This window comes from Lathyrus oleraceus, chromosome 7 (assembly GCF_024323335.1).
Source record: "Lathyrus oleraceus cultivar Zhongwan6 chromosome 7, CAAS_Psat_ZW6_1.0, whole genome shotgun sequence".
Taxonomy (NCBI): Eukaryota; Viridiplantae; Streptophyta; class Magnoliopsida; order Fabales; family Fabaceae; genus Lathyrus; species Lathyrus oleraceus.
This window is the reverse complement of record NC_066585.1, coordinates 95,408,065-95,417,632: the sequence shown is the minus strand read 5'-3', so window position 1 is coordinate 95,417,632 and position 9,568 is coordinate 95,408,065. Positions and strand designations below refer to the sequence as shown.

Here is a 9,568-nt window from a genome sequence, read left to right as displayed (position 1 = left end):
GCAAACAACTTCGAACTTAAACCTTCACTGTTGCAGGCAGTACAACAGAACCAATTTTCTGGAAATCCTACCGAGGATCCAAACCTTCATTTATCCGTATTTGTTCAATACGCTGATACTGTTAAAGCTAATGGTGTCACTTCAGAGGCAATTCGACTTCGTCTCTTTCCTTTCTCGTTAAGAGATAAAGCTAGAAGATGGCTTCAGTCTCTTCCTTCCAACTCAGTCACCACATGGAATGAGTTGAAGAAAGTCTTTCTTGCTCGATATTTTCCTCCAAGCAAAACAGCTATGTTAAGAGCCCAGATAAATGGATTTAAACAGAAAGATAACGAGTCTCTCTTCGAAGCATGGGAAAGATACAAAGACATGATGAGACTTTGCCCACACCATGGTTTAGAGGTCTGGTTAGTAATTCATACCTTCTATAATGGTCTCTTGTACAACACAAGATTAACCATAGACGCCGCCTCAGGTGGTGCGCTCATGGATAAACCTTACGTTGACGCTTATCAATTTATTGAGAGCATGGTCCAAAACCATTATCAGTGGGGAAGCGACCGAACAATGATAGAAAAACCTCAAACAAAAGGGGGCATGTACGAGATAAGTAGCCTTGATCATGTTAATGCAAAAGTGGAGGCTCTTGCCCAGAAAATTGAAAGTTTAAATGTATCACCTCCAGCCACCGTGGTTGCCGTAACTCAAAATTGCGAAGTCTGTGGAATTCAAGGTCACACTCCTACAGATTGTCAACTCCTAACAGGAATCCAAGCAGAGCAGGTGAACTATGCTCAAGGAAATCCTTACTCGCATACCTATAACTCAAACTGGAAGAACCATCCTAATTTTTCATATAAGAGTAACAACGCTTTATACGCACCAGGTCAAGTTCCCAGTCAAGCCCCAGCCATACCTCCTGGATATCAAAAGCCGACCCCATCTACACCTAACAATAACGTTCCTAGAAAATCCAATTTGGAAATCATGATGGAAAACTTCATAGCTTCTCAACAGCAAACCAATAAAGATTTCTTAAACCAGAATGTACACACTAACGAACAAATTAAACAACTAGCAAGTAAAGTAGATGCCCTGGCTACCCATAACAAAATTCTGGAAACACAAATCTCGCAAGTAGCTCAACAACAAGCGCCTACTGCTGCCCCAACTGGTACCTTTCCTGGACAGCCCCAACCTAACCCGAAAAGCCACGCTCATGCAATTATATTAAGAAGTGGAACAGAGGTGGAAGGACCATCTGACCCAAGGATTGATAACCAAAACTCTAAAAATTCAACTGAGGAAGAAAGTAAACCTAAGGAAAAGGAAGAGTGTAATAAGGAAACCGTAGAAAACAAAGAACCTTATGTACCTCCGCCGCCTTACAAACCACCTATCCCTTATCCTCAGAGGCTAATTAAAACCAAAGACGCGGGCCAATTAAATTTTTTTTTTGACCTACTGAAACAATTAAACGTCACCATTCCTTTTACAGAAGCTATTACACAGATGCCTTCATATGCTAAATTCTTAAAAGAAATTCTATCTAATAAAAGGAAACTTGAAGAGAGCGAAACCGTTACACTCACTGCTGAGTGTAGCGCAATAATCCAGAATATGCCTCATAAACTTAAAGACCCTGGTAGTTTCTCTATACCCTGTCATATAGGAAAATTTGTCATAGACAAAGCTTTATGCGATTTAGGAGCCGCTATCAGTGTTATGCCCTTGTCCATATGCAAGAGACTTGAAATGGGAGAATTAAGACCAACTAAAATGTCTGTGCAATTAGCAGATCGTTCTGTTAGATATCCCGTAGGAATTCTTGAAAACGTTCCCGTGCGCATAGGTCAATTCTACATTCCCACCGATTTTATAATTATTGACATAAGAGAAGATGAAGTTACCCCCATTATACTGGGAAGACCCTTCTTAGCAACCGCCGATGCTATCATAGACGTAAAACGAGGACGACTCACTTTCGAAGTAGGAGAAGAGAAAATTGAGTTTATTCTTTCCAAATTTTTGAAAGCACCTGCAATAGAAGACACATGTTACTTCATGGATATCATCGATGAATGCATAAAAGAAACAGAATTAAAAAATGATGATTTGCCCGACTATCGTGCAGAAGACAGACTGAACCAATGTTTAGCAGTAACATCGGATCCTACGCAATGCCTTAAGAAACCAACCCTCGACCTGAAAACACTTCCCAAAAATCTGAGATATGAATTCCTAGACTTAGAACTTGAACGACCCGTAATAGTCAATGCAGACCTAGGAAAACTCGAAACCGAAAAACTCCTACATATCTTAAGAAAATATCCAACCGCATTAGGATACAACATCACCGATCTCAAAGGGATAAGTCCTTCTATTTGTATGCACCGCATCATGCTAGAAGAAGACTGTAAAACTTCTAGGGAACATCAGAGGAGACTAAACCCAATCTTGAGTGAGGTAGTGAAGAAGGAAGTAACGAAGTTATTAGAGGCAGGTATTATATATCCTATATCCGATAGCAAATGGGTTAGTCCTGTACACGTAGTACCGAAGAAAGGAGGTATAACAGTGATCGAAAATGAAAAAGGAGAAATTATAACCAAACGAATTGAATCGGGATGGAGAATGTGCATTGATTATAGAAAGCTAAACAAAGCAACCCGAAAATATCATTTTCCTTTACCATTCATAGACCAGATGTTAGAACGATTAGCCAAGCATTCTCATTTTTGCTATCTAGACGGTTACTCAGGCTTCTTTCAAATACCAATTCATCCTGATGACCAAGAAAAAACAACGTTCACATGTCCTTTTGGTACCTTCGCTTATCGACGAATGCCGTTTGGCTTGTGCAATGCTCCTGCAACCTTCCAAAGGTGCATGATGGCAATATTCGCCGATTTTCTCGAAAACATCATGGAAGTCTTTATGGATGACTTTTCCGTATGCGGACAAAGTTTCGAAGAATGTCTTGAAAACCTAGAAAGAGTTCTAGAACGATGTGTAAAAGTAAACCTAGTACTTAATTGGGAAAAATGTCACTTTATGGTACAAGAAGAAATTGTTTTAGGACACATTATATCAAATAGATGAATTGAAGTAGACAAAGCCAAAATAGAGGTAATCGAAAACCTTCAACCTCCGAAAACTGTGAGAGAAATACGAAGCTTCTTAGGACATGCCGGTTTTTACCGACGATTCATTAAAGATTTCTCTAAAATAACTAAACCTTTAACCGGACTATTCACTACGCCAAAAATGACTTTTAACAGCGCATCTTAGACAGCGCTTTTAAAAGAAAGCGCTGTCTAAGGTTAAAATAAAAAACAAACACGGAAAATGTTCCAAGAGAATAATAAAAGCGCTGTCTAATGGGGGGTCTTAGACAGCGCTTTCTAAAAGCGCTGTCTAAGACCCCCCCTTAGACAGCGCTTTTAGAAAGCGCTTATAAATATAGACTTTAGACAGCGCTTTTGGTAAAGCGCTGTCTAAAGTCTTTAAATTAAAAAAAAAAATCAAAACCAAAAGCGCTGTCTAAGGGGGGGGTTTAGAAAGCGCTTTTGGAAAGCGCTGTCTTAGGCCTACCTTAGAAAGCGCTTTACACAAAAGCGCTGTCTAAGGTCTTATTAAAATAAAATTTCAGACCACAAAAGCGCTTTCGGTCTCTGTTATTTTGTTTTCCCTCTTCTTCACTCACCTCAAAAACTTACGCCATTTCCACAAAAGCGCTTTTGTTTTCCTTCTTCTCAACTCACACAATAACCCTACCTTCTCACTCTCGGCGGCCGTGCTCACGTATTTCTCTCTGGAAACAAACCCTAAATTTCTCACTGTACGGCGGTGCTCACGTATTTCTTCTCACTATACCGGCAGCGAAACAAACCCTTCCTTCTCACTGTACCGGCGGTGCTCACGTACTTCTCACCATAACCACACCTTGGTAAGTCTCTTTCTCAAACCCTAAATAACTTTGGTACCAAATGCATGTTGAAGTAGATGTAATGACTACATTGTATTCATTCTTGCATATGTGAATGTTTATGGTTTGTGAGTGATATTTGATTTTATATAATGTGTTATAGATGAACATTATGTGTGAAAACTCTTGCCCCATTTTATATTTTTCTGTATTTTTCTGTATCACCAATGTTGCTTCTGTTGAAAACTCAGTCATATTTTTCTGTATCACCAATGTTGGTTCTGTATTATGTGTGAAAACTCAGTTATATAAAATGACCCAAATTTTGAGATTTTGAAGTTTATTCTGTTGCCTTAGGGTTGAATGTTGGTTTTGAAGTTGAATCAGTTAGTGTTTAGGGAATTAAAGTGTTAGTTTGAAATGTTAGTTAAGTTAGTAAGTTAGTGAAAAGTAGTTAGTTGGTTATTGATAATATGATTGTTAGTTGAGTTGATTCGATAGTTAGCTATGAAACTGTTAATTATGTGTCAGAGACTGTTAGAGATTAATTAGAACAGTTTTGTTAGTAGGACTGTTATGAAATTTGAAATGTGATTCAGTTAGTTATTTAGGAAAGTTGGTTAGTCATGTTTGAATTGGCAAATAAAATTAGTAAGTTAGTTAATATTGAATGGACAAGGTTTATTAGTGTATTTTGAAATCAGTTATTGAAATGCTAATAGGAGTTAAAGTAGTAGTTAGTGTATCAATTTACTAACTCATGCTAGTCTGAAAAGAACAAGCTACAAAGTTTGGTGACAGGTGAATACTAGTTAGGATGTTAAATGGATTTTGGTGAATGTATTTTGAAATCAATTTGAATGTTCATTGAAACTACTATGGAATAATAGTTTTGACCAGTTGAATGTTCAAAGATACTACCTTAGTTATGTATTTTCGTCTAGATTAATTGTTTACTTTAATAAGTAGGAAAACCATGGATAAAACATGGATCTGTGCCGATCGAATGACCAAAGAGTACGAGAGTGGGGTTTTGGAATTCGTTAAGTATGCTGTTCAACACGCTGAAAACCCCAGACGAATGCATTGTCCTTGCTTGCGTTGTTGTTATATTGGTAAGGTTGACGCACATGGATTGAAATCGCATTTGCTGAGGCATGGAATTGATCAAAGTTATCAGTGTTGGATATTTCATGGTGAGAAAATTAACGAGAATGTTGAATCGAGTGGAAAAAGTAGTACGACCTATGCTTCATACGACAAAGACACGGAAACATACGATTGTGATCGAGTTGAAGAGATTGTAGAAGCACTGGAAGAAGATCTTCATGATTGTCCTGAAATGTTTGAGAGGATGGTAAGCGATGCAGAGAAACCGTTGTACAAAGGTTGCACTAAATTCTCAAGACTTTCTGCGGTATTAAAGTTGTACAACTTAAAGGCGGGCAATGGATGGTCGGATAAAAGTTTCACAGAGTTGTTGGCCCTTATGAGAGAAATGCTACCGGATGATAATGTTCTTCCTAATCGAACCTATGAGGCAAAAAAAATGTTGTGCTCTATTGGCATGAGCTATGATAAGATACATGCTTGTCCTAACGATTGCATTTTGTTTCGTAACGAATATGCAATGTTAACTGAGTGCCCTAAATGCGGTTTGTCTCGATATAAGAAAAGATTATCTCCCGCAAAAGTCTTATGGTATTTTCCGATAATTCAGAGATTTAGGCGCATGTTTCGTAGTGAAACCGATGCAAGACATCTTACTTGGCATGCAGATGAAAGAATTATTGATGGAATGTATCAGCATCCGGCTGATTCACCACAGTGGTCGAAGATTGATAATGATTATCCTGAGTTTGGATCAGAAGCAAGAAACCTTCGATTGGCATTATCTACTGATGGAATGAACCCACATGGTCTTCAAAGTATCTCACATACCACATGGCCTGTGATTCTTATGATTTATAACCTACCTCCGTGGCTATGTATGAAGCGTAAGTACATGATGTTATCTATGTTAATCTCTGGGCCTAAACAACCAGGGAATGACATAGACGTATACTTGACACCTCTGATCGAAGATTTAAAGATTTTGTGGGAGAACGGTGTGGAGGTTTATGATGGATATAGGAAAGAAAGTTTCAATTTGAGGGCGATGTTGTTTGGCACAATTAATGATTTTCCAGCATACGGGAATCTATCTGGGTATAGCATTAAAGGTCAACGTGCGTGTCCTGTTTGTGAAGACGGAACCGATACGATTCGATTGGAACTTTGCCAGAAGAATGTGTTTCTCGGTCATCGTAGATTCTTACATTCTAAACATCACTACCGTGGGTGGAGAAAAGCATTCAATGGAGACACCGAACATCGTAGAGCTCCACCCGCATTGTCAGGTGAACAAGTTTTTGAAAAGGTGAAAGATGTGCGTACTGAGTTTGGCAAGCCTTTTGCACATAAGATTGTGAAAGGTGGGTGGAAGAAAAGGTCGATATTTTTTGAATTGCCATATTGGAAGTCTTTGTACGTGAGACATTTTCTCGATGTTATGCATATTGAAAAAAACGTATTTGAAAGTGTCATCGGTACATTACTCAATATAAAAGGCAAGTCTAAGGATGGCCTTAAAGCAAGGGAGGACATGTTAAAAATGGGAATGAGAACTGAATTAGCACCCGTGAAGAAAGGAAGACGAACATATCTACCACCTGCTGCTTTTACTTTATCTAGAAAGGAGAAAAAAATTTTGTGTAAGTCTCTGAGTAAAGTTAAGGTTCCAGAAGGATACTCATCTGATATCAGAAGACTTGTTTCTATGAAAGACCTCAAGTTGAAGAATTTGAAGACACATGATTGCCATGTTATAATGGAACATTTTCTACCGATAGGTATACGTTCTATTTTGCCAGAAAAAGTAAGAAGTGCCATAACTAAATTGTGTTTTTTCTTTAGGTCAATTTGTAGTAAGGTGATCGATCCCGAGATCTTACCAACACTACAAAAAGAGATTGTAATTACCTTGTGTGAGCTTGAAATGTATTTTCCTCCGTCTTTTTTTGACATAATGGTTCATTTAGTTGTTCATCTTGTGAAAGAGACACAGTTGTGTGGACCAGCTTATATGAGATGGATGTACCCTGCTGAACGGTATATGAAAATATTAAAAGGGTACGTGAAATCCCGAAGTCGACCAGAGGGTTGTATTGTTGAACGATACATTGTTGAAGAAGCTGTTGAGTTTTGTACTGAATATTTGTCTAACGTTCAATCGATTGGACTCCCCAGAGCTCATATTTTCGACAAAATGGAAGGTAAAAAATTAATTGGGAATAAAATTGTGACAATATCAAGGGATGAACGGGATCAAGTTCATTTGTATGTTCTGCACAATAATAATGAGGTTGAGCCATATGTTGAAATGCACAAGGATGTACTCCGAAGGTTAAATCCGAACAGAAATGAAAATTGGATAGTTATAGAGCACAATCAAAGTTTCATACAATGGTTGAAGGATCATATTTATTTGAAGCGCTCTTCAGATCCTTCTTCGGTAACAGAAAGGTTGAGATGTTTGGCATATGGTCCAAGTTTGCATGTGTTTTCTCATAGCGCATATTCAATTAATGGATACACATTTTATACCAAAGAACAAGATGATAAGAGTACTATGCAAAATAGTGGTGTCACCGTGCTAGCTGAAGCAATGCATATATCAAGTATGAAGGACTTAAACCCCAAATATGCAAATTTGTCATATTTTGGAGTTATTGAGCACATTTGGGTGTTTGATTACGAGAAGTTTCAGATTCCCATCTTTGGTTGCAAGTGGGTGAATAGTAGTGGCATACGAATGGATAAGTCTGGATTTTTGCAAGTTGATCTTACTAGGGTGGGGTACAAAGATGAACCTTTTATTCTAGCATCTCAAGCTAAACAAGTGTTCTATGTGAATGACCCGAAGAGTACAAAATGGTCTATAGTGCTTTTCTCTAACAAAGTGACTGATGATAGCGGTGTCGATCAATGTGATATTGATGTTGAGAATGAGTCATGCATTAGACGGAATGAGTTGAATAGAAATGATGAAGTTGAGGATCTTATACCGGATGAGTCATATATAAGAAACGATCATAATGAGGGAATTTGGATCAATTCATCCGTACGCATTGCTAAGAAACAAGTGATTAATATTCCAACAAAGAAAAGAAAGAGATGTTAGTGACTTAGGTAAATTATCCATGGTTTCTTTATTTTTTTTTTCATTTGTTTTGATTATAAGTTATATGTGATAATGCATGATTTCATTATATTTTTGTTTTCAATTGCTTTGATTATAAGTTATATCTGATAATGCATGATTTCTTTATTTTTTTGTTTTCAATTGCTTTGATTATAAGTTATATTTGATATTTGATGGTTTCCTTGGTTTATTACAGGTTAGACATGGCTGATAACCAACATGAGGAAGTTAGTAAAGTATCCGCGGAAGAAGAAATTCGAAGAGGCATCACAGTAATGCGAAGGGTGGTCCAAGGAAGATCTCGAGGCATCATACTAGATGTCTCTTGGAACAACCAGGGACAACTTATAGAACCTAATGGGCATACCTTAACTAGTTTCATCGGTGCACTAGTAAGGAATGAAATTCCCATTACATGTGATGATTGGAGAAATAAAGAGTTGAAAGAGTCCAAAGAAAAAATTTGGAGTGAGATAAAGGTACAATCATTTGGCCCTTAATTATACGGTATCAATTATGTTTTTTCAATTACCGATACTAACTATCAATCTGTATGTTTTTCTTAGCGATGTTTTAACATCGAAGAAGAAAGAAGAGGGTTTTGTATGAAATTGGCCGGAAAGCTTCTTAGAGGGTTTCGGACATTTTTATCATCCAAGTTCCTTAAGGATGCGGATGGTAATTTTGTGGATGCGGAGCTTCCTAGAAAATATGAAAGTTTGATATCGGCTGAAGAATGGGAAGCTTTCAAATCCAAAAGACAAGACCCGACTTTTCAAAGAATAAGTGCTACAAATCGGGAAAGAGCATCAAGTCCCGCATATCCGTACCGAAAAGGACGTGTCGGATATGGACGCTTAGAACAATCCATGGTAAGTATTTATAAATTGCGAAAACAAATTTGTTCATCATATATTAGTTTTATCTGATCAAATTGTATGACTTAATGTGTAGCTGCAGAAGGAGGAAAGTTCAGAAACATCTCTTCCTGCACATGTTTTGTGGAAGGAAGCCCGTGTGGGCAAATCTGGAGTTCCACAAGAAGAAGTTTTAAACGTATACCAGAAATGTGTAAGTATAACATTTTTTCATTAATTGAATAACATTTTTATACACAAATATTTGACAAGTATACGGTATTCATCTGATTTTTCAGGAGGAGCTATCTCAGTCTCTATCTCCCGATGATACTAAGAGCATACTTAGTCGGGCATTAGATGTCCCTGAGTATTCTGGTCGGGTGAGGGGTAAGGGATTTGGAGTCACTCCGACCTCCCTCAGTGTTAAAAAAGGAAAGGCTCCTAGTAATCGGGAGCTTCATGCAAGATTGGAAGCCATGCAAGCTGAGCTTGATGCATTGAGGAGAGAAAGAGAGGCTAGCGCCTCAACGGTATACA

At 37.8% G+C, this 9,568-nt stretch overlaps 1 non-coding gene across 1 annotated transcript; it reads right to left on the bottom strand.

Moving 5' to 3' along the window:
• Window positions 1–291: 291 nt before the first annotated feature.
• Window positions 292–398, bottom strand: LOC127109943 (small nucleolar RNA R71). Its single transcript, XR_007797186.1, has one exon. It is a non-coding gene; the product is annotated as a small nucleolar RNA R71 (small nucleolar RNA).
• Between the last annotated feature and the right edge of the window lie 9,170 nt (window positions 399–9,568).